Source organism: Bos grunniens, chromosome 21 (genome assembly GCF_055505025.1).
Source record: "Bos grunniens cultivar Pamir isolate PY7600 chromosome 21, Bosgru_T2T1.0, whole genome shotgun sequence".
NCBI lineage: Eukaryota > Metazoa > Chordata > Mammalia > Artiodactyla > Bovidae > Bos > Bos grunniens.
Genome location: NC_141185.1, coordinates 1,832,656 through 1,858,907, shown reverse-complemented (window position 1 = coordinate 1,858,907; position 26,252 = coordinate 1,832,656). Strand labels below are relative to the sequence as shown.

At 56.7% G+C, this 26,252-nt stretch overlaps 1 long non-coding RNA gene across 2 annotated transcripts in view; it reads left to right on the top strand.

Annotated features, from left to right (window-relative positions):
• LOC147348876 (uncharacterized) overlaps window positions 1–19,597 on the top strand; it is a 33,466-nt gene extending 13,869 nt beyond the window's left edge. The window contains exons 2-3 of one of the 2 annotated variants that reach the window (XR_015150251.1): window positions 626–888; window positions 15,987–19,597. This is a non-coding gene — a long non-coding RNA (uncharacterized LOC147348876). Of the gene's footprint in view, window positions 1–625; window positions 889–1,595; window positions 1,796–15,986 lie in introns of those variants that run through there. The other variant, XR_015150250.1, reaches the window with a different exon arrangement.
• Window positions 19,598–26,252: the final 6,655 nt, after the last annotated feature.

Here is a 26,252-nt window from a genome sequence, read left to right as displayed (position 1 = left end):
CGAAGTTAGAACCATGGTGGTAGGTGCCCCCCGCCTATCAGAGCAGCAACACTGCAAGGCTGGCGAAACGAACAACAAGTAAAAAGACTGGCCGCGCCCCGGGTCCGAGAGGCGGGGGCGGGGCTGGGGCGCTCAGACCTGCTGCGGGCAACGTAAGGGGAGCGACCACCTTGGGGAGCAAGCTGACAGCTTCGTTTCAGATTAGTTTATGTATTTTAATTGGAGGCTAGTTACTTTACAATATAGTGGTGGTTTTTGCCATGCATTCACATGAATCAGCCATGGGTGTACATGTGTCCCCCATCCTGAACCCCCCTCCCCTCTCCCTCCCCACACCATCCCTCAGGGTGGTCCCAGAGCACCGGCTTTGAGTGCCCTGTTTCATGCATCAAACTTGGACTGGTCATCTATCTTACATATGGCAACGTACATGTTTCAATGCTATTCTCTCAAATCATCCCACCCTGGCTTTCTCCCAGAGTCCAAAAAGTCTGTTCTTTACATCTGTGTCTCTTTCGCTGTCTCGCATATAGGGTCGTCGTTACCATCTTTCTAAACTGCATATACATGCATTAATATACTGTGTTGTGTTTTTCTTTCTGACTGACTTCACTCTGTGTAATAGGCTCCAAGCTGACATCTTTTTAAACATTGTATGGACACCTGCTGTGTGATCCAGACGTTCCTCTGCGAGGGGAAGGGCCCACGTACATGGAGCTGGGCCTGGAGGTGCATCACGGCCTTAACAGCCCGGAGCCAACACAGCCCCGACGTCCATCAGCCGAGTGCACAGATGAGCCTGGCGTGTCCAAACGTGGACACCTCTCACTGAAAAACAGCACACTGCACATGAGTATCTGAATGCTGAATGAAGGAAGCAGATAAAATGTAAGTGATGAGTCTGCAAAGAATGCATAGAATGTTCCAGAAAGTGCAAACTTGAGAGTCCCTTGGACAGCAAGGAGATCAAACCAGTCAATCCTAAAGGAGACCAACCTTGAATACTCTTTGGAAGGACTGATAACGAAAGGACTGATTACTTTGGCCACTGATAACGAAAAGCCGACTCATTGGAAAAGCCCCTGATGCTGGGAAAGACTGAGGGCGGGAGGAGAAGGGGACGACAGAGGATGAGATGGTTGGATGGCATCACCAACTCAATGGACATGAGTTTGAGCAAACTTTGGGAGCTGGTGAAGGACAGGGAGGCCTGGTGTGCTGCAGTCCACGGGGTCACAAAGAGTCAGATGCGACTTAGCAACTAAACAGCGATTCTTAATGACAGAATACGGATCAGAACCGCCCGGCGGCTGAGGCCAGGCGCAGAGGGCGAGTGGGCTGGTGACCGCGCGGCTCCCAGTTGTCACGTGCTGGGCCTGGATGGTTTTGCTGTGCACACTCAGGTCAGGTCAGGTCAGTTCAGGCGCTCAGTCGTGTCCGACTCTTTGGACCCCATGGGCTGCAGCACGCCAGGCCTCCCTGTCCATCACCAACTCCCGGAGTCCACCCAAACCCATGTCCATCGAGTCAGTGATGCCATCCAACCATCTCATCCTCTGTCGTCCCCTTCTCCTCCTGCCCTCAATCTTTCCCAGCATCAGGGTCTTTTGAAATGAGTCAGCTCTTCGCATCAGGTGGCCAAAGCATTGGAGTTTCAGCTTCAGCATCAGCCCTTCCAGTGAACACCCAGGCCTGATTTCCCTTGGGATGCTCGGGTCAGTACCTCTCAAACTGTTGACCACAAACATGCATGGTTTACTCGTGTCGGTCTACAGCAATAAACCGACTAAATCAAGTACAGTCTTAAAATCCAGCCCTGTGGTTGGAACAGCCCCCTGTCCAGACCTCAGTGGCCCCGTCGGCCAGTGGCCCCACGCTGGACGGGGCGAGTGAGGAGTGCCTTGAGGAGATGTGTGGGAGACAGTGCCTTAGAGGGAGCGAGGCACGCTGAGCGGGCTGTGGCCAGTGGCTCCATTCCCCCATGGACGTGAACCACCTGGGGGACAGCTGTGGGGGTGACCAGGTCCTGGGGGCCCCTGGTTGGGGGCGGGCCCTTTCTCACCCAGTCAGGGCAGAGGTGTGGTGGCCGCCCTGCAGGGTGGTCCTGATGCCAGGTTCTCGTGGTGGTGGGGGGGGGCTCGGGGTGTGGGGGTGGGGGCAGGGATGCTGTCCAGGAGGGAGGCCTTGGTGAGCTCCGGTCGCGGGTGGGGGGCCTGTGTTGAGCGAGCAACAGCCTCAGTCCCACGGGCTGTCGCTGGTCCCTTGCTGCTTATCTTTGGGGAGTGGGGGATGGAGCGGCCCCACCGCTGCAGGTGGGGTTACAGGCAGTGGGGGCAGGTCTCCATGCCTCCCTGACCCTGGCCCAGCGGAGCTGCAGGCAGCACACAGGGGGCCCAGGTGGGTTCAAGCTCTGGGCAGAGCCCCCTGCTCTGAGCTCCTACCTTCTCCCTCCAGCCTGGGGATTCTGCCACTGATGGGGGGACCCCCGGCTGGGACTCTGGAGCCTGACTTCCTGCCTCCCACCACCATGTCCCTGAGTGGAGGGGCCGGTTCAGGGTCAGGTGCCAGCTCAGGGTGGCACAGTTTAGTCTCACGGCCCCCGCGTGGGGACAGTGAGGCTGGGAGCCAGCCTGAAGGTAGGGGCACAGCCAGCCCTGGGGGTGATGCTGCCCCCCAGGCCGGGGGGCGGGTGCCGGAGGCAGGGACAGTGCGGGGTGGGTGGTCAAGGCTTGTGCGTGGCTGGGCAGGCGGGGGCTGGTGGCGTCCACTCGGGCTGGCGCCTGGCCTTCACTCGTCCCACGCCTGGTAGCACTGGTGGCCTTTCCTTGCTTTGTCCCATCTGTCCCTCGGGTGAAATTGAGCAAACCCATAAAAGCCAAATGGACCTGATTGCAGAGGACGGTCCACGGCCCAGGTGCGCGTCGGGACTCGTGAAGCTGAGTTGATAAAAACGTAATAAGTTCCAGCGGAAGATGTATTTCATGACAGGTACGGCGGGGCCGTGGACTATGCCTACAATTAATTAACCTCCACGCCGTTCATTAAGCTCTGGTATTTATGAGCTTGGCACCACATGATCGGGCAAAGCCACGGGGCGGGGGGCGGGGGCAAGGGGGGCAGACCCGATGAGAACCAACGAGCGGACTGTCGGCCGAGGGGTCCCTGAGGCCGGCCCCCGGCACTGGCGTCTGCGGGGGGCTCGCCCGCTCCGGACCCGAGTGGCCACCGTGGAGCAGCCGCCGCTCCTCCCGGCTCATTCCTTGTGTGGTTGGAAATAATCGTGCTTGTGGTTTGCACAGAAACCCTGCCCCGCATTGATTTTTCAATTACGGCGGGAAGAAAACAAGCGAGACGGAAAGAGAGGGCCTAGCGCGGGTGGCCGCGGCGTTACAGCTGGTGACTCCCATGCAGGGAGCCCGGTGGGCCAGGGACCTTGAGCCGGTCAGCACCTCGGGGACTCTGAGCTACAGGTGCCCTCAGATGTCCCGGCCTGTCCACCCGAGGAAACGGATCCTGGGTGGGGGAGGGCCTCACCCGCGGGCGGAGGCCAGGTGGACTGGGCGCCCCAGCCCTGGAGTCCTGGGGGGGGGTGGTGCCCAGGGAAGCAGCCCAGCGCTGCCCAGGACCCTCGGGCCAGGGAGGGGTCAGTGCTCTGCTGTGGTATGAGCGCATGAGGGCAGGACAAGCTGGAACCTTCCGGCGGGTGGGGGGTTCCATGTAGCCCTGTGGGAGTGTGCAGCTAGCTAAGGATGCTGGGACTGGCACCCTCTGCAAACCATCCCCAGTACCCCGCCCGCATGAGCACCCACCCTTGGGTGACATCACCGTGGGCCTCTCCACGCTACGCCCCTTTAGAGTCTCCATCTTGGCCAGAGTGCTGTCCTTGGCTCCTCCCAGAGCCCCCCACCTTGTCCTGTCTACCCCTCCCCATTTGGCTTCTTGTTTCCAATCTGGCCAGCATCACCAGGCTGTTGGGGGGATGGGTGTGGTCTGGGGTGCAGGGCTGGCTCTCTCTGCCTCCTTGGCCCCGGGGCGGCGAGCCCACAGTGGGAGCAGGGGAGCTTTAAAGTCGGTTCATGATTAGGGCGCCCGGCAGCCCTGGCCAATGGGCAGAGGGGAGGGGGCTCTGGGCAGGTGGGTCTTGGGGGTCCTAGGACCCCGCAGGGGGTGCTGAAGCTGGAGTTGGGTGTCACACCAGAGGGGTGCCTGCAGGTGTCTGGCACCTCTTTGCTCTGCCTCCTCGTCCCGTCCCGGAGCCTGGGACCCTGAGCCTGGGTGGGGGTGACAGTGCCGTGACGAGTAAACCTGGGTGCTGGTGGCAAATCGAGGGCCCCAGGCCCCCTGGCTGGCTCGGAGGCAGGCCCAACCAGGGCTCTGAGCCACAGGAGCTGAGCTGAGTGCAGAGCAGCCCAGGGGGCTTCCTGGAGGTGGGGCCGGCTCTCAGCGCCTCCACCGCAGCCCGGAGCTCAGGATGACATCTCGCAGTGCCGTGCGTGATGCTGGGGTGGGAGTGGGGTGGCGATGGGGCCAGCAAGCTCTTTGCAAGCAGACACTCTTTTGGAGGCTCAGGCACAGCCTAGACTGGGCTTTAATTGAAAAATCAAACTCGTATTTTCTCCAAAAGAGCCCCGCTCATTTCTAAGCCCCCAGGAAGCTTTACAGACTGTGTTTCCCCGCGTTCTTCTTTTTGAAAGAAGCGGAAACCACACAAAACAGAGCACAGAGCACCTCTTGGCGGCAGCCTCTGTTGCAAGGAACTTTTTGGAGTCCCCTGAGATGGAGGTGACATGTCTGGGGGCCCAGCGCTCTCCTGGATCTGACAGGTGCAAGCCCTGCAGAGGTGAGGACTCAGGGTAGGAGAATGGACCAGGAGCCGGGACTTGGGGAGCCCGTGGGCCTACCCAGGTGTCGAACATCTGGCTTTCTGGTGGCACGGGGGAAGGAGGGGCCAGGGCCTCCGTGGCTCGTCCCGAGAACCGTTCACCGCCTCCTACTCCGCAGTCCACAGCGCCTCACCTCCTCCGGAGCGGGAGGTGGATACAGGGTCCGGGCCCGGCCTGGCGTGTTTGTGTGAACACCACTGTGAGTGTGTATGCACAGGGCCAACTGGGGGTGATTGTCAGGGTGGGCGCCATTTCTCGATGACCATGGGGAGCTGATGGTGGACGCTGTCTGGGGACAGGAAGGGGCAGGTGTTTCTCAGGTTGTGGTCATGCAGTTTCTCCAGCTCCTTCTCCGGCCGCGGGAGGACTGAATGGTGGCTCCTTCCTGTGTCCGGGGGGCCCCATGTGGGTGGGGTGTGGGGGTGTGGGGGCTGCACGCCCCGGATGGGCATCTGCCGGGTCCCCACTGCTCAGCCCCTGCGCACGGACTGCACGGGGCTCCTGACCTGGGTGTGGGTGCCGAGATCCTCCTACAGCCCAGGACCTGGGGTCCCCAAGAGGAGGTGGCTGGGTCCCACGGCCTCGCGGAATTCCCTGGGGGCTCTACCCGCTGAGTGTGTCTCTGTGCAGGTCTGTGAGCCCGGTGGGGTTGGGGAGGGTGTCTGGGAGGCAGAGCTGGACCTGACCCTGTCGGGGAGGGAACGCCTTGTTCAGGCCACGAGCACGGGGCATTGGAAGCCAAGGGGTTTCTCTGGCTGTGAGGAGAGCCCATGGCTTGGATCCTGTTTTCCTGGCAGGACCACCACTTCTGAGATCCCTGTTTCTTGTTTCTGTTTGGGGTTCAGTCTCAGGGAGGCCTAGAGGAGTGAGTGTGGGGTGTCTGGACTCGGCGGTGTGAGGGGGAGGTGGGCAAAGGGATCCTGGCTTGTCCACCCCACAGGGGACAGAGAGCAAAGCTGGCCGGAGGGACAGGGCCTCTGAGGGACTTGGCCCCAACGTGGGAGGGTGGGGGGGCACGGTGAGACCCCATCTCTGGGAGGGACCCTCCTGCGTGGGCCTGAGCCCTGACCCTGGGGGGCTGCGACCCCCCTGACCTGTCCTGACTGGGTGAAAGAAAGGGTCGGGGTGTCCTCAGGGGCCATGGGGGCCACCCACCGGCTCTGAGCCTACCTTGGCTGGGCAGATGGCCTGCAGACGGCCGCGGGCCCCTGCCCGCTCGGGGGTGGGCTCTGTCTCAGAGCGGGTTCCGGGGGTGAGGCCCACTGCCGGCCCTGCCTGTCGAGGAGGCTGCCTGGGCCCTCCCTGTTCAGAGTGCTTTCCCCGCCAGGCCAAGGGCTCGGTCTCGCGAGCCCCCTTCCTTCCGCCGGGACCCCTGATGGAGGGGCTGCAGCCGTTGCGGCTCAAAGGCCTTCTTGTGGACGGCAGCCTCTTCTGGCCCAGGACTCTCGAGAGCACCGGCCCTTCCTGTTGGCCTCCTCTCTCCCTGGGGGCTTTCCAGCCGAGGCCTGAAGGGTTCTGAGCAGCCCCTTCCTCTGTGTCTCGGGAGAGGCCGGTCAGCTGCCCGGACTCCCGCCGCTCAGCCCCCTCTACAGGGGCCAGCGGGAGAGAAGGGGGCCCCTTGTAAAGGGAGGCTGGGGCACTGGGCCATCAGGGTATGGGGTCCAGCCCTGCCCAGCAGCGGGCTGCCCCGTGCCCAGGGGCCACAGGCCCGGCCAGGCGGGGGTAGGTGCGGGGAGGGGCCAGGGGAACCCCGTCTGGACTAGCGCCTTCCCTTGGGCCCATCTGTCCACTCCCCTCTGGCACAGGCCCAGAGAGGGCAGGGGTGCGCCCGGGATCACACAGCAGCGGTCAGAGCCCTGAGGCCCCCCACAGCGGGCAGGGGCGGGAGGGCAGAGTCTGAGGGCGGAGGTCAGAGTGCTCAGGGGCAGCGCCTGCCCGCCCAGCTCATAAATCACCACGCAGGTAAAGGGTTTCATTTTCTCTCGTTGGCTCGTTCTGTGTGCTTGCTGCCTCATAAATCTGCTGGTTATGACTCTCTCTTCGGCACTTTTGCGATGGCCGATAATGGCTGAGGAAGGGGCAGGCTGGATGGATCCCGGAGCAGGTTTTAAACAAACACGCGCATCGGAGCCGTAAATAACTCTAAGCAGAGGCGGGAGTGGACACCACCTCACAGCTACTGGGTGGGGGGGTACCACCGCCTGTGGGCAGCGCCCGGGGCTCCCCACCCCGAGGGGATCAGGGCCCAGGGTGGGGAGGGGGCTCCTTCCTGAGTCTCTCAGTCACGAGGAGCAGAGACCCACCGGGGCAAACGTGCAATGCGTGTGTGCGCGTGTGCCGTGTGTCTCCATCTGGGGCGCCCGGTCGCCCCTGGGGCTCTGTGCCCTCCGTAGGATGAGCCCTTGTTCAGTGGCTGAGGGGCCAGGACCAGAGCCCAGCCTGTTCAGCCCCCACCCCGCACCTCCAGGGCAGCCCCCTGTGGCCTGGACCCCCGGGCCAGCCGCCTGCTAACAGAGATCTCCCCAGCTCTGATGTCCCGGCCCCTCCAGGCCAGTTGGGGGGCAGAGCCCACAGAGAACCCTGGGCTCAGAGTGGTGGTCCACGAGGGTGCGGGGGTGGGGGCTGGGGGGGCTGGGCTGTGGCCAGGGGAACAGGGCGTGGGGCTGGCCCCCTGAGCAGAGCCTCCCTCTGCCCTGGGCAGGGGGCTGGGGGCTCCTTTCCCCCAAGACCATCCTCTCCTCAAACAAAGAAGACTCAAGGGAGGGGCATCCCCACGCACACACCCCCCCCCCACACACACCCATGCAGAAAGTCCCCCGAACAACAGCCCTTGGTTCATGTGAATCCGCCAGACCCTCAAACACAGCCCAGGACCTCAGCGCCCACCGGGCACCCGGTGACCCCGTGCCCGCTGCTGCTCATTTTCTGCTAAAACTTGCTCTGCCAACCAGGGGGATGGAGCAGCTCCTCATAAAGCCATAAGCGTAATTGATATTCTCAGCATTTCGAGAAAAAATACGAGTATTAAAGATATACAGTACACCCCATAAAATTCTCTCATATTTCTTCTTTATAGTGGGCTCTAAAATTGGCAAAATAAATTCCCGAAGACCCATTATACTTAACGCAGAGTGTGTTGTGGAGGTGGGGGTGGGGCTGGGGGGCTGGGCGGTGGGTGGTGGGCTTCTCGTCGGGGCGGCCTCAGGCCCGCCGGGCCGCGCGCTGCTCTCCTGGAAACCTGGTTAATGTGGGAATGGTGATCGCCTTGCCACAGTCTCTGGCCACGGCCGAGCGCCGGGCACGTCCATCTCAGCGCTGGGGGATTTCCATCTTTCTCCAAGAAAAGAGAACGCCTTACGAGGCACCTCTGTGCTGTTCTGCCACGTCTGTGACTCCGTGGGCACCGAGGTTGGGGCCAGCGTGGCCAGCCCAGAGCTCTGCACTCTCTCCTCTTGGCCAGGCCAGTGATCTGCCTGCCTCAGGCTCCCTGCTGGGTCCTGTGGGTTTAACTCAGAGGGGAGGAGACAGCCTGCGACTCAAATGCATGCTTTTCTACATTACTACCTTCCTCCTTCATGAGACGAAAGCTCCCAAGAGCAGGGACCACATTTTGTTTTAAACTTGAAAAAAAATGTTTATTGGGGGATAGTTGATTTTCAATGTTGTGTTGTTTCAGATACACAGTGAAATAAGTCATATGCATACAGTGAGTGAGTGAAATCGCTCAGTCGTGTCCACCTCTTTGTGACCCCATGGACTGAGCGACTAAACACACGCATGCACACGCACACGCACATGCACACACACACGCACACACACACGCAGACACACACACATGCACGCACACACGCACACACACGCACACACGCACACACACGCCCGCTCGTTTTTAGATTCTTTCCCCATATAGGCCGTTACAGAGCACTGAGTCGAGCTCCCTGTGCTGTGTGCTGGGGTCTTGTTAGTTTATCTGTTTTATACGCTTGTTTGTGTTTCATGGCTCTGTCGTGTCCGACTCTTGGTGACCCCATGGACTGTAGCCCTCCAGGCCAGGCTCTGAACATGGGATCTTCCAGCAAGAACGCTGGGCTGGGTTGCCATCTCCTCCTCCCTTTTTACATACAGTAGCGTCTATATGTCAACCCCAATCTCCCGACTTACCCGTCCCCAGCCCCACGCCCTGGTAACCATGAGTTTGCTTTCTATGTCCATGACTCTACTTCTCTGTAAATAAATTTATGTGTACTCCTTTTTTAGATTCCACGTAGAAGCGGTATCATACGCTATTTATCTTTTTGCGCCTGACTTCACTCAGTATGACAGTCTCTAAGTCCATCCTGTTTTAAACTTTAAAACCAGCTTTACTGAGGCATAATTTACTTGCAATGAAACGCATGCCTCTTGTAAGAAGTAAAAAAGTAGACTTAATTCTTTTAGAGCAGGTTGAGATTTACAGAAAAATCGTGACGCTAGTCCGGAGTTCTCATATACCCCAAGTTCCCCTCTTATCAACCTCTCGCGTTAGGACGGCGTGTCTCATGCAGTGACTGACCTGGTGTCCTGCATTATTACCAAGGAGACCTGACTGCTAAGCGGCGTCTGTGCGCCATCCAGGCTTCCCTAGTTGCTACCTGGTGTCCTTTTTCTGCTCCAGGCCGCCGAGTCATCCCCCTTCCTCAGGCGGCTCTCGGTCGGGTCAGTTCCTCGGGATTCCCTTGTTTCCGACGATCCTGACAGTTTTGAGGTGAACTGGTCAGGTGTTTGGTATGCCGTCCCTCAACTGGAATCTGTCTGTGTTTTTCTCACGATTACACCGGGGTCCAGGCGGACGACGCGGAGATAAGCCCAGCTTCACACGATCTCAGAGGCACACACTCTGGATGTCGTGTCTCTCAGCTGACGCTGGTCTAGACTCTGGCTGAGGCACGGTGAGTTGGATTTCTCTGCTGTAGTCTGGCTGCTCCCCCACACCCCCAGTTTCCCACACTGTCCTTTTTGGGACGAGGTCACCCTGCAGCTCAGAGCCGGGGACTGGGAAGTCCGCCTCCGCCTCCGTGAGAGCAGAGCATCTGCATAAATTATTGGGAATTCTGCAGGGAAATTTGTCTCTTCTCCCCACTTAGTTACCCGTTTCCCTTTCTTATATCAGTACAGACCCCTGGATGTTTGTTTTATGCTTTGGATCAGAATCCTGAGCTGTTTGTTTTACTGCTCAAACTGTTCCAGTCTTGGCCACTGGGAGCCCTTCAGGTGGATCCCATGTCTGGGACATGCTTGTGGCTTGCTGACCCTTTCTGACTTTCTGGTATGACAGGAAGCTGCAGGTTCTCTGAATTTTCTCTGCTCCGGCCCTAGGATCACTCATTTCTCCAGGTAGCCCTGGTATTGCTGGAGAATACTGTTAGAAACCAATATCTGGGCCCTGGTCGGGGGCTGCTTGCTGCCGCCGGGGTGTTGCTGCTTCTCAGCCCTCTTGGCTGACACGGCCAGGGAACACGTGTGTGCTAACTGGTGTGGTGGTTTAGCTGCTGAGTTGTGTCGGACTCTTTTGTGACACCATGGACTGTAGCCTGCCAGGCTCCTCTGTCCACGGGATCCTCCAGGCAAGAATACCAGAGTGTGTTGCCATTTCCTTTTCCAGGGGATCATCCTGACCCAGGGATCAAACCCGCGTTTCTTGCATTGGCAGGCGGATTCTTTCCCACTGAGCCACCAGGGAAGCCCACTAACCGGTGTCCACACACTCACATCACATACACGACGCACGTCTCTATGTGCTGGTGATGAGGGCTCTCCAGAGACACGGACAAGGGGCATGTGTGCCCCCAGGGAGGTTTTCTATGGGGACTTGGCTCCTGTGATGATGGAGGCTGAGAAGTCCAACGAGCTGCCGTCGCAGACTGGGGACCCAGGAAGCAGGTGGTGTGAGTCACCCCAAGTCAGGAGGCCTGAGGACCCGGGGACAGGAGATGGGATGACACCAGCTTAATGCCAAGGCAGGTGCAGAAGGGCAAATCCCACCTTCCTCCACCTTCTGTTCTATTCAGACCCTCAGTGGATGGATGAGCCCCACCCGCCCCGGGGAGGTACCCGCCCTGGGGAAACCCACCCACCCTGGGGGGGCACCCGCTCTGTGGAAACCCACCCACAGTGGAGGGGCACCCACCCTGGCGAGGCCCACCCACCCTGGGGAGCCCCACCCGCATTGGGGGGGGCACCCCGTTACTGAGACCACCTGTTTCACTGCTGAGCTCACCAGAAACCCCCTTACACACACCCAGAAACTGCTTAACCTGGGCACCCATGGCCAGTCGGGTGGACACACAAAACCACCCATCCCCCAGCTGTATCTCTGCTAAGCTAAGCTGAGTTCCTGCAGGGTCTCCACCTCAAATCCATCACCACGTGCTCATCCCAGCCTCCTCCCCATGCTCGACTGTGACCTCCCATGCCAGTAGCCGAGCCCAGCCCTGCCATGGACCTCACCGTTCATTTCCAGGGTGGATATACAGCGGTATCCGAGTCGTCCAGCTGTCCTCCCAGGGAGACAGAGCGGGGAATTGACCAGGGCACGGTGTTTCGAGCAGCTCTCCTTGTCTGTAACCTCACAGACTCCTCTCCTTTCTGAAATCACTGAGATCAGCACTGTCCCTAGCTCCTTCAGTGAGGCTGTTTCAGACATTTTTTATTAGAGTCGGGTTCTTTTGTTCCAGTCTGCACGTCTTCTCAGGAACCCCTAGCCTTATTTGCATACGTTAAGACCACACATTTGCATAAAGCTGTTTGTTGTGGCGAATGCACAGGGTCTTGTGTCTGTCCTTCTGGCCTCATGCAGAATTCTTTCACTGCCCTAAAAATCCTTGCGCTTCACCTGGGCACCCTCTGCCCTCTGCCCTGCGACCCCTGGCAACCACAGACCTGTGTCCTGTCTCTGGTTTTGCCGCTTCTGGAACGTCATGGAGTTGGAATCCTGCAGCACCAAGTCTTTTCAGATTGGCTCCTCTCCCCTAGCCATACGCATTTGAGGTTCATCCATGTCTTTCTGTGGCTTGACAGCTCATTAATGTTTATCCCTGAATAATACTCCACTGTATGGATGTACCAGGGTTTGTTTATTCGTCACCTATGGGAGGACATCTTGATTGCCTCTGGTTTTTGGCACTCCTGAGTAAAGCTGCTATAAACATTTGCATGCGGGCATTGTGTGGACATAAGTTTTCAAGTCAGTTGGGTAAACGCCTAGCCATTCAACTGCTGGTTCATATGGTGGGACTATGTTTAGCACTGAGGGAACCTGCCAGACTGTCTCCCACAGTCAGTACCAATCTGCGTTCCCACCAGTGAGGGACGAAGATTGCTCCGCGTTCTTGAGAGCAATTGGTGTTATCGACTTGGGGGGATTTGGCCCTTCTTGTAGGCATGCAGTTGTTCTTCCCTGGTTTAATTTGCATTTCCCTGATGATCAATGGCATTAGTATCTTTTCATATGTGTACTTACCATTTGTTTATATTTATATATATTTTTTTACCGAGGTGTCTGTTCTGACCTTTGTTTTATTTTGATTATTTTATTTATTTATTTTTGGTTTTGGTTACGCCATGGGACACGTGAGATCCTAGTTCCCCAACCAGGGATGGACCATTGGAACTGCAGAGTCTTAACCACTGGATCGCCAGAGAAGTCCCAGAACTTTTCCTTATTTTAAAATCAGCTGTTTTTGTTTCCTGTTAAGTCTTAAGAGATCTTTGTGTATTTTGAAGTCCTTTATCTGACATGTGCTTTGCAAAGGTTTTTTCCCTGCCTGTGGCTTGTCTTTTCATTCTCTTAACAGTGTCTTTTGTTTTTCATTTGAAAAAGTCTAACAGCAATTTTTCTTTCATAGATTGTGCTTTTGGTGTTGTAACAAAAAATTGCTCGTCAAACCCAATATCACACAGGTCCTGAGTTTTTTTTCTCCTAGAAGCTTTATAGTTTTGAGGTTTACATATAAGTAAATTTGAGGTAATTTTTGCAAAAAGTGTCCTTGATCTGTGTTTTGATTCACTTTGTAAAATTTGGAATATGATGTCCAATTGTTGCAGACTATTTGTTGAAAATGGTCTGCAACATGTTTCTCCGTTGAATTGCCTTTCCATTTTTAAAGAATTTTTTCTTTTTAATGTGGACCACCTTTAAAGTCTTTATTGAGTTCGTTACGGTGATGCTTCTGTTTTTTTGTTTTCGTTTTTTGAGCTTGAGGCGTGTGAGACCTTCGCTTGTGGCCAGGGCTTGAACCCGCACCCCCTGCGTTAGAAGATGAAGTCCTAACCGCTGGGCCCCTGGGGGAGCCCCTGCCTTTGCTTCTTTGTCAGAGATGAGTTGACACTATTTGCACAGGTCCACTATCAGGCTTTCTAAGATGTTCTGGTGATTTTTTTTTTTTGTCCATCCTTTTACCAATACCACTCTCTGGGTTTCTGCAGCCTGATAAGAAGCTTGGAAATCGGACAGTGTGAGTCCTCCAGCTTGGTGCTGTAGAATGTGCTGGATATCCTGGGACTTCTGACTTTCTGTATAAACTTTTCAGAATCTGTTTGTCGACAGCTACTAAATGGTTTGCTGGGATTTTGATTGGAATCCACTGACTGGATAGAGTATATTTGGAAGAAGTCATATTTTATCAATAACTCAAGTCTTCCTATCCATGATCATGGAATAATATCTCTCTCCATTTACTTACAGCTTCTTTGATCTCTTTCTTCAGAGTTTTGTAGTTTTTAGCTTATAGATCCTGTGCATACTTTGTTAGGTTTATGCCAAAGTATTTCAATCTGGGATGGGGGAATCTCTTGCAACTGGCATTGTTTTCTAAATTTCAAATTCCAGGGACTTCCCTGGCGGTCCAGAGGTTAAGGCTTCACCTTCCAGCACAGGGGGCCGGGGTTTGACCCCTGGGTCGCGGAGCTGAGATCCCACATTTGTGCGTGCTTAGTCGCTAAGTGTCTCTTTTGCGTCCCCGTGGACTGTAGCCCGGCAGGCTCCTCTGTCCATGGGATTCTCCAGGCAAGAATGCTGGAGTGGGTTGCTGTGTCCTTCTCCAGGGCATTTCCTGACCCAGGAGTTGAACCTGAGTCTCCTGCATGGGCAGGCGGATTCTTCACCACTGTGCCACCTGGGAAGCCCGTGTCCCACATTCCTTGGGGCCAAAAAAATAAAAAAATATAAAGCAGAAGCAATATTGTAACAGATTCAATAAAGACTTTAAGAATGATCCACATTTTTAAAAATCTTAAAAAAACAAAACAAGAAAACAAATTCCAATTGTTCATTGCTGATTTATAGGAAAGCATTGACTTTCATATATTAACCTTGCATCTGGTGACCTTGTTAAACTCGATCATCAGTTCCAGGAGAGAGTGAAGCAGACAGATGGGTGGGTAGATTTATTTATATACATATGTATAAAGAGATTGATTTTTGAACGTAGAAATATGCCTGACCATGGCATATAATTATTTTTATATATTGTTGGATTCAATTTAATGGTATTTTGTCAATGAATTTTGCATCTACATTCATAAGAGTCATTGGTTTGTAGTTTCCTTTTAATGTCTTTGTTTTAGTATCAGGGTAATGCTAGCCTTACAGAGCAAATTAGAAAGTGTTCGCTTTACTTCTATTTTCCATGAGAAAGTGTTGAGAACTGGTATCTTTCAGTTCTTAAATGTTCGGTGGAATTGACCAGTGACGTCATCTGGGTTTTTAGTGATTACTTCTTTTTCCACTTCCTTTAATAGACACAGGTTTGTTCAGTTGACGTTTTTATCCTTATGTGAGTTTTGGCAGTTTGTTTCTTTTAAGTAATTGGCCCATCTCATTATGCTTTCAAATATTCTTTTATGATTCATTTAATGTCATGGGCCAGTGGCGATGCCACCATCTTCATTTCTGGTATCAGCAATTTGTCATCTTTTTTTTGGTTAGCCTGGCTAGAGATCAATCAATCCTCTTTCTGAAGATCAGGCTTTTGGTTTCGGTGATTCCCCTATCGCTTTCTCATTTTCAATGTCGCTGATTTCTGCTCTCGTTTTTATGATTTCCTCTACTTGCTTTGGTCTTAAATTGCTCTTCTGTCTCCAGCTTCCTAACACAAAAGCACACGTTTATTTTAGATTTCTCCTTTTCTGACACATACAGTTAATGCCACAGAGTTCCCTCTGAGCACTGCCTTCACTGCATCCTGCAAGTTTTGAGAATTTTTTTTTTTTTTTCATTCAGTCCAAAATATTTTTAAAAATTTCTCCCAACACTGCTTCTTAGGTCCCTGTGTTAATTAGGCATGTGTTGTTTAACTTTCAAATATTTGGGGATTTTCCAGCTTCTCTGTTCTATTATTATTTTTAATTTAACTGTTGTGGTCTGAGAATATCATTTGTATGATTCCTGTTCTTTAGACGTAAGAGTTGATTTAAGACATCATGACAGTTTCAGGTGCGTAACACAGGGATTCGGTCACACTTAGACCTGTGTCCTCAGATGCTCAGATGTGTCTGACTCCTTGCGACCCCCTGGACCATAGTGTCAAGCTCCTCTGTTCATGGGATTTCCCAGGCAAGAATACCGGAGTGGGCTGCCATTTCCAGGGACTCTTCCCAACCCAGGGATTATGCCCAGGTGTCTTGTGTCTCCTGTATTGGCAGGTGGATTCTTTGCCAATGCACCATCTGGGGAGCCCCCCTTTCCCCTATGGGTTATTTTTAAAGTATTGAATAGAATTCCCTGTGCTATACAGTAGGTCCTTGCTGGTTATCTATTTCACGTATGGCTGTTGCTTAGTTGCTAAGTTGTGTCCGACTCTTTTCGACCCCATGGACTGTGTAGCCTGCCAGGCTCCTCTGTCCAGGGGATTTCCCAGGCACGAATACTGGAGTGGGTTCCCATTCCCTTCTTCGGGGATCTTCCCAACCCAAGGATCAAACCCACGTCTTCTGCATTGCAGGCAGATTCTTTACCGCTGAGCCACCTGGGAAGCCCATTTTATGAATAATGAATAGTGTGTGTATGTTAATCCAAAACTCTTAATTTCTATTCTTTTAAATCTGTTACGGTGTCTTCTGGCCCAGATGGATGTGAGGAGGATGTGCACTCTACTGTTGCGTGGAATGTTCCAGACATGTCCTTGGAGAAAGTCAACTGATGGTCTTCATGTTGAACTGTACCCTCCCTGGCTTCCTGACTGCTTGTCCATCAGTTACCAGAAGAGGGCTGTTCAAGTCTCAGAGGTGAACCTGCGCTTGCCCATTTCCCCTCGCCATCCTGCTGGTCTCTGCTCACCTCGGCTCTTTGATGCTCTATGGTTTGGGAGGCAGGGAAGGCTCTTCCAAGGCTGAGACTGTAGAAGTTATAGGGAAGTTCCACTCACTCGGCCGCTGCTCCGTCCCAGCTACCAGCAAATCCCTCTCTTAGTGGTGGGCCACCTGTGAGGAACAGTGGGCAGGGAGGAGTCTGCCTGTAGAGCTGAGTTATTCCTCCCAGCAGTCTCCGCCCCCTGCCCCCCATAGAGGGTTAGTGTTGTCTCCTTCTGAGTGTCCCGGCCATCTCTCCAGCCTGAATCCTCATGTATGGAAAAGGCAGTCGGCAGGTAGCTTGGGTGAGAAATAACCTTCTCTGCGAGCCGTAAGGGTCTGAGGTCACTGCTATCCCAGCTGGCACAGACTGGCGCCTTGATTCGGGCACTGCACCCACAAACCCCAAAGCTGTGGCGTTGGCTCTGGGGCTGGTGGGGCTGTGTGAAACCTTGCCCAGACTGGTTCCGCGAGGCCCCGGAAAGCAGAGGTGGAGGCTGTGGACATAGGCCCAGAGGTTTGCGGACCAAGTGAGACCACAGGGCCTTGATGGCTGCAAGGGCTGCGGGTCCTCAGGCGGCAGGAAGCAGAGGGCAGGCAGGTGGAAGCTGGTTTGCGAGCAGTGTGGAAAGGACGGGCCCACCTCGCTTTGCTGCTCTCCGCAGCTGCTGCGTTCTCTGCAGATTGGGGGTTTTTGACCTCGCTTTGCTGCTCTCCGCAGCTGCTGCGTTCTCTGCAGACTGGGGGGCTTTGGCCACAGCGCGTTGCTCAAGTCCGTCTGTGCCGCCTTTTCCTTAGCATTTGCTCACTTTGTGTCCCCGCATCTCAGTTTTAAATTCCTGCAGCGTTCCAAACGCCCTTCAACGTTTTCCTATTTATTACCATGCTCAGTGATCTTTGATGTTTCTATTAACACTACGATTCACCGAAGGCTCAGACGGTGGTTAGCATCTTTTAGCAATAAAATATTTTAAATTAAGGCACATACGTTGCTTTTTAGAAAGAATGCTATCTCACACTTAATAGAACACAGTGTAGCACAAGCATAAATTTATAGGCACAGGGAAACCAAAAAATTCATGGGACTCGGTTTACTGCGGCATTTGCTTTATTGGGATGTCTGGCACCGAACCTGCAGTGTCTCGGACGTCTGCCTGTGCTCCTTCCCTCTGGCTAACACAACATAAACTAGAGATGTTTCACTTAACAAAGGCCAGTCAGACTCAGCCCGCTGGCAAAGACCAGACGGACAGGATGGCCACCAGGGCTTCAGTCGTTAATACAATCGTGGGGCAGGCTAAGGAGACAGCCATTGTTTCCCCATCTATTTGCCACGAAGTGATGGGGAAACAATGGAAACAGTGACAGACTTTATTTTCTTGGGCTCCAAAATCTCTGTGGATGGTGACTGCAGCCATGAAATTAAAAGACGCTTGCTCCTTGGAAGAAAAGCTATGACCAACCTAGAGAGCATATTAAAAAGCAGAAACATTACTTTACTGACAAAGATCCGTATAATCAAAGCTACAGTTTTTCCAGTAGTCATGTATGGATGTGAGCCTTGGATCATAAAGAAGGCTAACCACCAGAGAATTGATGCTTTCTAACTGTGGTGCTGGAGAAGACTCTTGAGAGTCACTTGGACTGCAAGATAAAACCAGTCAATCCTAAAGGAAATCAACCCTGAATATTCCTTGGAAGGACTGATGCTGAAGCTGAGTCTCCAATACTTTGGCCACCTGATGCGAACAGCTAACTCACTGTAAAAGACCCTGATGCTGGGAAAGATAGAAGGCAGGTGGAGAAGGGGATGACAGAGGATGAGATGGTTGGGTGGTATCACTGAGTCAATGGACATGAGTTTGAGCAAACTCTGGGACATGGCGAAGGACAGGGAAGCCTGATGTGCTGCAGTCCGAGGGGGTCACTGAGTCGGACACAACTGAGTGACTGAACAACAGGACAGCCCAGTAGATCTTTTTTGAGGGTGGAAATTTGTAGGAAGAGAGATTGAGGTCCCCACTCTCCTGAGGGAGCCCAATAAGATCGAGGTGACCATTAGCAAGTCTGGAGAGGGGGCACATCCCCAGAAACACCGTGGGCTGGGCAACTGGCCAAGTGGCCTGGAATCAAAGAGCCACAGAGCTGGCAAAATGCCGCGGAGGCTGTTTGGCCAGCTTAGATTCACGGCGCCTGCAAAGGTGTGAGCCTCTGGGCCTCTGACCTCCTGTGGGCGGGATGCAGGATGCATTTTCAGACATGGTCCAGAGGGTGATGGAAAACAAGAGGCTTCTTGGACTGGGAACCTTATGCCACCTTGAGTAGGACTCTGGGGCCATTTCCAGTGTCATGCAAGTGGAGAGGAAGGCAAACATTGTGGCCACCGGGGCGGGTGGCTGTCCTGTATCACCGACGTCTACTCCTCCCCTCCGAAGAGGGTTGTCCCCCTCTTCAGTCATATCAGACTTTTCCAGACAGACGTAGCAGAGGGGGCGTGCCACACCCGAGAGAAACTTTAGGGGCGCTGTGCAGTTCTCCAGTCTCTCTTCTTTGGCCCTGAGAATGACCTGAGAAGGTCTGCATCCTCAGCCTGTGTCCCTCGAGAAAGAAAGCATGCAGGGCTTACCCGGCTCATCACCTGCACGTGACGCGAGCGAGAGATCCAGCTCTGTGCGCGAGCCCTGCGCGAGCCCGTGGGCCCGGGGACGTTTGTTACCGCGGCATGGTCTAGCATGAGCTGACTGATACCCACCGAGTCCTTACCCATCTCTTGGACCTCACCACTGACCTCCAGGTTGACAAGCGCTGTGGGGCTTCTCCTCTTCACCCTGCTCCCTGGCCCTGCATGTACTGTCGGCAACCCCACGCTGCTGCCTCCCCATCTGACATATTTGAAGCCAGGGGAGAAAGGAGGGGCGAGCAGGAGCCAGAGAAGACCCCTGCCGTGGACAGACCCCTGGGCAGAGAGGTGCTTGGCCCAGCAATAGACGTGGGCGGTGCTTCTGGGACCCCAGGCATTCTTGGTGCCCACATCCTTTTAGCATTAATGAATTCTTCTAAAATCTTCAGTTACTAGTTTTCTGTTCCAATTTGAATATGCATCTTTTAAAAGACTTTACAAATTTTGAGGGCTTCAGGCATACTATTTTGATCCTCCAGCTACGAGAGCAATTGGAGAATCATGTAGATTAAGGACAGTTACTCTGGGAGGAGAAGGAAGCAGGAGATCAAACACGTATCTGTACAAATAAATTCAGTGCAATCCACAATTAAGCAGCATTTGACATTTAAAAAATATTTGATCCATGTTTTGGCTTCCAGAACCGCTTAAGGGAGATGAGATGTGTAAATTACATTCAAATCAGGATTAAATATAGTTCTCAGAGGAAGACTGTATGATTTAAGTTGCCTAATTATTTGGGGGAAAATCTGTTCTCCAATAATTAGGAGAATGAGGGTGCTTGGTTTGTTGGAGAGAGAGACAGAGTCAGAGAGATGAGAAATGAGTATTCCTGGCCTTGAGGCTGGCGGTGCAGTCTCGGGAAGGGTCGTGTCTGGGGTAGTCCCAGGCTGGGACTGGGGTCTACAATGGGGCAGGGCAGGAGTGGTGCTCAGAATCACAGCAGCGTGGGGGCAGGGGCGTGGAGCCAGGAGCCCAGTGGCCCTGCCAAGTGGGGAGCAGGCGCCAGCTCCTCCTGGCAGGGCCGGCCAGCATATGAGAGCACCCAGGCAGTGGCCAGACGCCACGGGAGGGAATTTGGCAGCGCTGAAAGCCAGCGATCCGTTAATTAGGTGATATTTCTTAAAAGTCACGTCGGGGGAGGGGTGTAGACGGCAGGCAGCCTTCAGGAAAATATCCAAACCGTAGCAGGGCCTTCTAGGATGAAGAAATGGTGGGGATGGAGAACACGGAGCTAGGCGGCTTCAGTTGAGGGGGCCTCCGGGCCCCTGTTGACAGGAGGCGTGTGGCCCTGGGCCGCTGCAGAGGGCTCTGACCCCTTGCTTCCTCATCTGTAAGGTGGGAGCATTATCCACGTCTCTCCAGTCAGCACTGAGGGTTAGGTGTGGACGGCACGCAGCGTGGGAGTCAGAGTCTGGAGGCAGACCCCCGGCCTGGGGTCTCTGCTGTGTGACCTTCACAAGCTGCTTACCCTCTCTGAGTCTCAGTTCACCACCTGGAGAGCGGAGGTGGTACCTGCAGCCACCTCTCAGGCTGCTGGGACTGCTTCCACCAGACACTCCCCCTCTCCCGGGGCTCGCGCTGTGTCTGGCACACGCCAGGCGCTCTGCTCCGGCATCTCACAAATATTTACCGTGCACCTGTGACATTCCAGGAGACGATCCCGGTGCCAGGCGTCCTCAGGGAACGGCGGAGGAGACTCCTGTCTCGTTCCTGTGCGGGGGTCACAGTGCAAGGAGGAAGCGGAAAGTGGTGTGGGTTCTCGAAACAAAGGGTCCCGGGAGGGCCCGAGGGAGTCTGGGTGGGAGGGCTGCCTGCAGGTTGGGGGTCTGCGGGAGCCTCTTGGGGTGAGAAGGAGCCGTTCCGAGGGTGCGGGTGGGCTCGGGGCTGCGGGGGCCGCGGTGCAGTCTGTGCTGTGTGGGGCCCCCTGTCCCCCCAGAACTGGACAGAACACAGGCCTGAGGGTGGGGGCCCTGGCTGGGGGCTCAGGCCTTAGGACACCGTGCCTCCTCTGCAGGCAAGGGTACAGTGTCTGGGCCAGGCCTGGTGCCGTGATGCCCACAGGGGAGCAGAGGTCGGCCGGCCCCAGGCACCTGCCTGTGGTTCCTGGAGAAGAGACTCGAAGCCCCCCATGCCCCCCTCGACATGGTTGCCCCTCTGGGACCCTCGCGTTCAGATAGGATTCCTGTCCCACCCGACGCTGCCTCCCGGGGGCTCTGAAAGGGTGGTGGTCCGGGTCGCCCCAGGCAGGGTGTGTGTGGGTGCAGTATCCCGCCCCCAGGCCTGCTTTGGAGCCGCTGCTGCTGGTGGGCTTTCTCGGGAGGAAGAGGTCAGTGTGAGCTTCTGGGCATGGAGGGGGGCTGCCCTGGCCCCCCTCACAGAGGCCCTGAGGCTGAACTATGAGGCTGGGTGGGGGCCCGGTCCTCTGTCTCAGACCCCGCCGGGCACAGAGGCTGGGGGCAGCCCCTGTCCCAAGTTCTCCCTGGTCACATGTCCAGAGGGTCAGCAGACAGATGTCCCCGGGACTTGGGACGCCTCACCGGTCCTCCTGGTGCCTGTGGTCAAGGCCCTGGGGTCCCTGCGGGGCTCCTGTGGGAAGGAGCTGGCGGGGCAGCCATCCTCCACTCTGCTGAGGGGTAGGGAGGAGCCTGCCAGCGTCCACGGTGACGGGAACGAGAGCCTGACGCCCAGGCCGGGCTTGGTGGGCCTGTGTGTCCGTGACCCAGGCCGCGCCCCACGGGGCACCTCTGGGAGGGAGGCCAGGCACCGGGCCGCTTCCTGGGAGCCCTGATCCCGGACAGGACTCGACCGGGGCCTCGGGGACAGCTTGGGGTGGGCCCCCGGCTTGCTCAGTTTCCATGGCTCTGTCTGTCTGCCCTCTGGGGGGCCGGCTTGCACTCAGATCATCTCCGCCAGCACCACGGAAACCCCTACTCACCTTCCAGTCTGGGCTGGAGTGGGGATGCGACTCTTCCTGCCACCTCATGGGTTGTGGGTCCTCTCAGGGACAGTCAGCTATGGCCACAGGGGCATGTGTGTGCCAAGGCCCACAGCCCCAGGACGGCGAGACTGGCTGTGAGCAGGGGCACTATGAGTGTGTGTGAGGTGCAAGCCTCCCAGATGCCCTGTTGCACACCAGGGGCGGTGGGCATAGGTCTCCTACTGCAGCCGATGTCCAGGCTGGCCTGGCGGCCCAGGTCTGGGCGCAGAGCAGGTCCGGGGCCCTGGCTGGGAACACGCTCATTCTCAGTTCAGTGCCCTTCGAGGACTTCCAGAAACCCCTGATCCGTCTTTGTGCCGGTTCTGCAGCTGAGTGTCGGCCGCACACCTGCGCTTCCTGAGCCCCGGAAAAGGCAGAAAAGGCGCCGGAGGTAACCTTGGCATCGGGCCCTCCCCAGTGCCCCCTCCCCATTCACAGGGGAGACGGGTGGGCGGGGAGCCCGCAGCCAGCTGGCACAGGTCACATTGTTCTGTGGAGCGCCTGGGCTTGTAAACCCCGGATGGTAATTGAATCTGGGCAGGAGTCCTTGACAGGGGTCGTTAAGCGCACATGGCTTTGCGGCTCTCGGTCCCCAGCTCCTCTCCAGGAAAGCCAGCGCTGCGCTTCCCCCGGGACAGTGCGGGGTCTGGGGAACGGAACCTGGGCTCTCTCCGTGCATGGGTGGTCACTGGGCTGGGGAGCCCGCCTGGTACTGGCAGGGGGGTGCCCGGGTGGCTCGGACCCTGTGCCCACCTGGTGCCCCGGTGAGCGAGGAGGGAGGGTTGTCCAGCCCCAGATCTTTCCGAATGCAGCAAGGATGGGGGTCTGGCGAGGACAGCGGAGGCCTCTGGGCGGGGGGACAGGCCTGCACTGCGGCTGGAGGGCCGGGCGGTCTACTGCCCCCCGAGACCACGGTGATGAGGGCAGCGCCGGCAAGAGGGCTCCCACCGGGCCCAGGGAGGTTGGGAGACATCCCCCGGGGGCCCAGCGCGCCCGTGGAGGTCCTGGGCAGGAACCTAGGCAGCCGGGATGACAGGAAGGCAGGCATGCTTGCCTTGAGGACCAGTCGCCGGTGTCCCGCACGGGGCTTCTACTTCTGTGACTGGTCGCCAGTGTCCCGCACAGGGCGTCTGCTTCTGTGACCATGCATCTATGGCCCAGCATCCCGGCCAAGCCGTTGAGGGGGATGTGCTCGGCCCACCGGGCTGGGATGGCGGGTTGGGGGGCTGGTGACTTGTTTAGTGTTGCCAAAGGTGATGAGTTAGAAGCTAATTAAAAAAGCTATCTGCAGAGCCACGCAATAAAAGAAGCATAAAATTCCAATCTCATTTGTTCCACTCGGCTTCCCCGGGTGCAGGACGCCCGCATGCGAGCCCCAGGTCTGCGGGCAGCTCGGCAGGCAGGGGCCCAGAAGCCCGAGGCGGGCCTTCCTTGGGCTTCCGCCAGGCAGGTCACTCACGTGGCCACCTCGCTGGCTGGGGGGGAGAGAGTCCTAATGAGCGGGGCAGGGGCTGACGGGCTGGGCTGTTGGTGGTGGTGGCTGCGGGGGCCCCAGGGATGCCCAGGGGGCTTCGTGGCGGGGGAGTGGGCAGGTGCTTCGTTCAGAGTGAGACCAAGGCCCATGTTTTGCTAATGGGGCTTTGCTAGCCTGCGGGCAGGTGCTATGGCTGAGGCTGCAGTGTCCTGCCTGATGGGCTGGGGTGGAGGTAGACCCCCAACCCCGGGCGGGGGAAGGGCTGGGCTCACCCTGCCTGATGGACTGGGGTGGAGGTAGACCCCCAACCCCGGGGCAGGGGAAGGGCTGGGCTCACCCAAGAAGGGGCGGTGGCTTACCCCCACTGGGCTGAGAAGCGTGGCCCTGGCCTTGTCGGCATTCGCTGTACCTGCATATGCCTCTACTGTGCCTACTGCGTGTGGCTCTGTGCAGCCTCCTCTCCCCGCCTGGGGAGACCTCCTGGGAGGAGGGGTCTGAGGTGGGAACGCCTGCATTTGCCCATGTCAGCTGTGGTCATCCTCTGGACTGGGCCAGGCTGTGTGCCTGCAGCTGAGGAGCTGAGAGCAGCCCCCTTCATGTGGGTCCCAGCGGAATGTGGCGCAGGGTTCAGGGGGTGCCTTTGGGGAAACCGCTTTAGCATCAGAAGGATAGGCCCTGCCCTCTGGGCTCAGACGCGGGCTTGGTCCTGGCTCTTCCCTCTGTTGGCTGCGGGCCTCGGTTTCTTCACCTGCAGAATGGGTTACCAGGGCCACAGCTTCAGTGGGCCATGGGGAGGGCGCAGTGAACCAGTCACCTGCCTGGCACCGAGCATGGGCTCCCTGAGTGCCTTGGGAGCTGGGGCCTGTCCCTTTACTGCAGGTCACAGCGCCTGTGTCCTGGGGGCTGTGAGCCCTAACCACTCCAACAGGACGTGGGTGCTCAGAGAAGTGGGCCCCAGGGCCATTTGCCCTGTGGCCACAGGACATGAGGAGCCCCAGCCTGGCCATGTCCCTGTAAGGCGATGCAGGCTGCAAGGATCCCCCAAGCAGGACGGGAGGACAGCCAGGGGCTGATGGGACATCTCCCAGGTGCTCTTGAGCAGCTGGGGGCCGCGGTAGAGTTGAGGGTGGTCCTGGGTCAGTTGACACCTGGCCTTAGCTTCACCCACTCACAGGCATGATGCATCTGCTGGTCACCCCGGTATGGGGGCAGCCAGTCACACTGGGAGGCAGGAGAACCCAGCAACTCCTGAACACAGGAGCCTGGGACCCCAGACTGCTCTGCGGCTCCGGAGGCCTCGGTGGGGATGTGAGCAGTCGCTGGTGTCTGGGGCTCACTTGGGCCCACTGTCCAGCTGATAACATCCCTCGTCGGCAGTAGCTCGGGCTCTGTCTCGGATAACAGAGATGGTGCGTGCCGGCCGAGACTGCAAGCTGCAGTCTGACCCCATCTCAGCATGGAGGCCGGGCTTCCTGAGGCTGGCGGCCTGTGTCGGGTGCGTGGGGGTCACTGCCCGTCAGGCCCAGCCCGCGCCTTTGTCTCCGGGATGGGAGGCCTGAATGTTCCTCATTCGACCAAACTGTCCAGACACGAGGGGGTGGGGGCAGAGAAGCGACACGCTTGGAAGGGTCCTTCCACACGGTAGGCATCCTGGAGGGGCAGGCTGGCCCCCTCTGTCTGTCCCCAGACTACTGGAGACGCAGCCCGGGGCAGGTCTGTGGGGTGGGCCCTGGAGGAAGGCTGCTGTCACCTCGGGGTCTGTGGCCAGTGTGTGGGGGAGCGGTGGAGGCAGGGGCTGTCAGGAGAGCAGAAGGCGTCTCCCTAGACGGACACGGAGGTGCCCGTGCGTGTCACAGCATCGCTGCTGGTGGGATGGTTTCAGAGGAGCTTCCCGGGAAGGGGGCCACTGTTACTCGTGTGGTGACTCGGGGCCCCAGGTCCTTCCAGCCTCGGCTCTGCCAGGCCGAGGGCCTCACTTCTGCCCATGGAGGGAAGGGGAAGTGTCGGGAGCCCCTGAAAATGCACTCCAGGCGCAGAGAGGCAGGTCATGAGGCAGGACGTGCAGCTGGAAGCAGGGGCCCTGGGCTCTTGGGGGGTAGTCTCCTCCTTAGGGACACCCATGGACAGGTGACCGGGATGGGAGGAGGGCAGCACCCCAGTTTGTGCAGAGTGTGGCCCAACCCCCTGCACCCCCCACCCCCGCCCCACCCGCCATGCACGTGCCAGCACATAGAGAATGTTCCGGAACAGCACGCACCCAATAGAGAATGGCAGTCACCCCGGGGAGGCCACTCGAATGGGAGGAGGTCACTCAGACTGACCCCTGTGCCTGTGCAGTTTGAATTTCCACAAGTGATTTGCATAATTAACGAACTAAAGTGGAGAGGATTCAATCACTGAACTGCGATGCAGCTTCAGGGCCATGCTGGGGGCGCTGGTCCGTCGGCCTCCTGGGCCACCTCTCGGCCCCCAGGCTGGGAACGGTCCTCACAGATGTATTGTGATGATGCAGCATGGATTTTACAAAATTTGGAAATTCCAAACATGCCCAAGGAGAAGGCACTGCCTTTGTTACCCCGTCCTGGGGCCGCTGGCCGTGAACACTCGGGGTCGGAGGTTCGGGGGTGTTTTCCATACACTCGGTTGAGATCGAGTCCCACACACCGTTTTTCAAATTGTGATCTTTTTTGAGAACAAGTATCTGCTGCAAACAGTCTAACGCCTGTACAGATGCTCCACTGATGTGACCACCTGTCCCTGGGTGGCCGTCTCTGGTGCCTCCAGGCCTCCCCAGCTATGACAGCTGTCGTCTGCCACCTCCTCAAGCATGGGTCCCAGTCTCTCCCCTCACAGCCACCTCCTCCCGGCACTGCTTCCCTAGATGCCCCAAGCCCATTCCCACACCTCAGG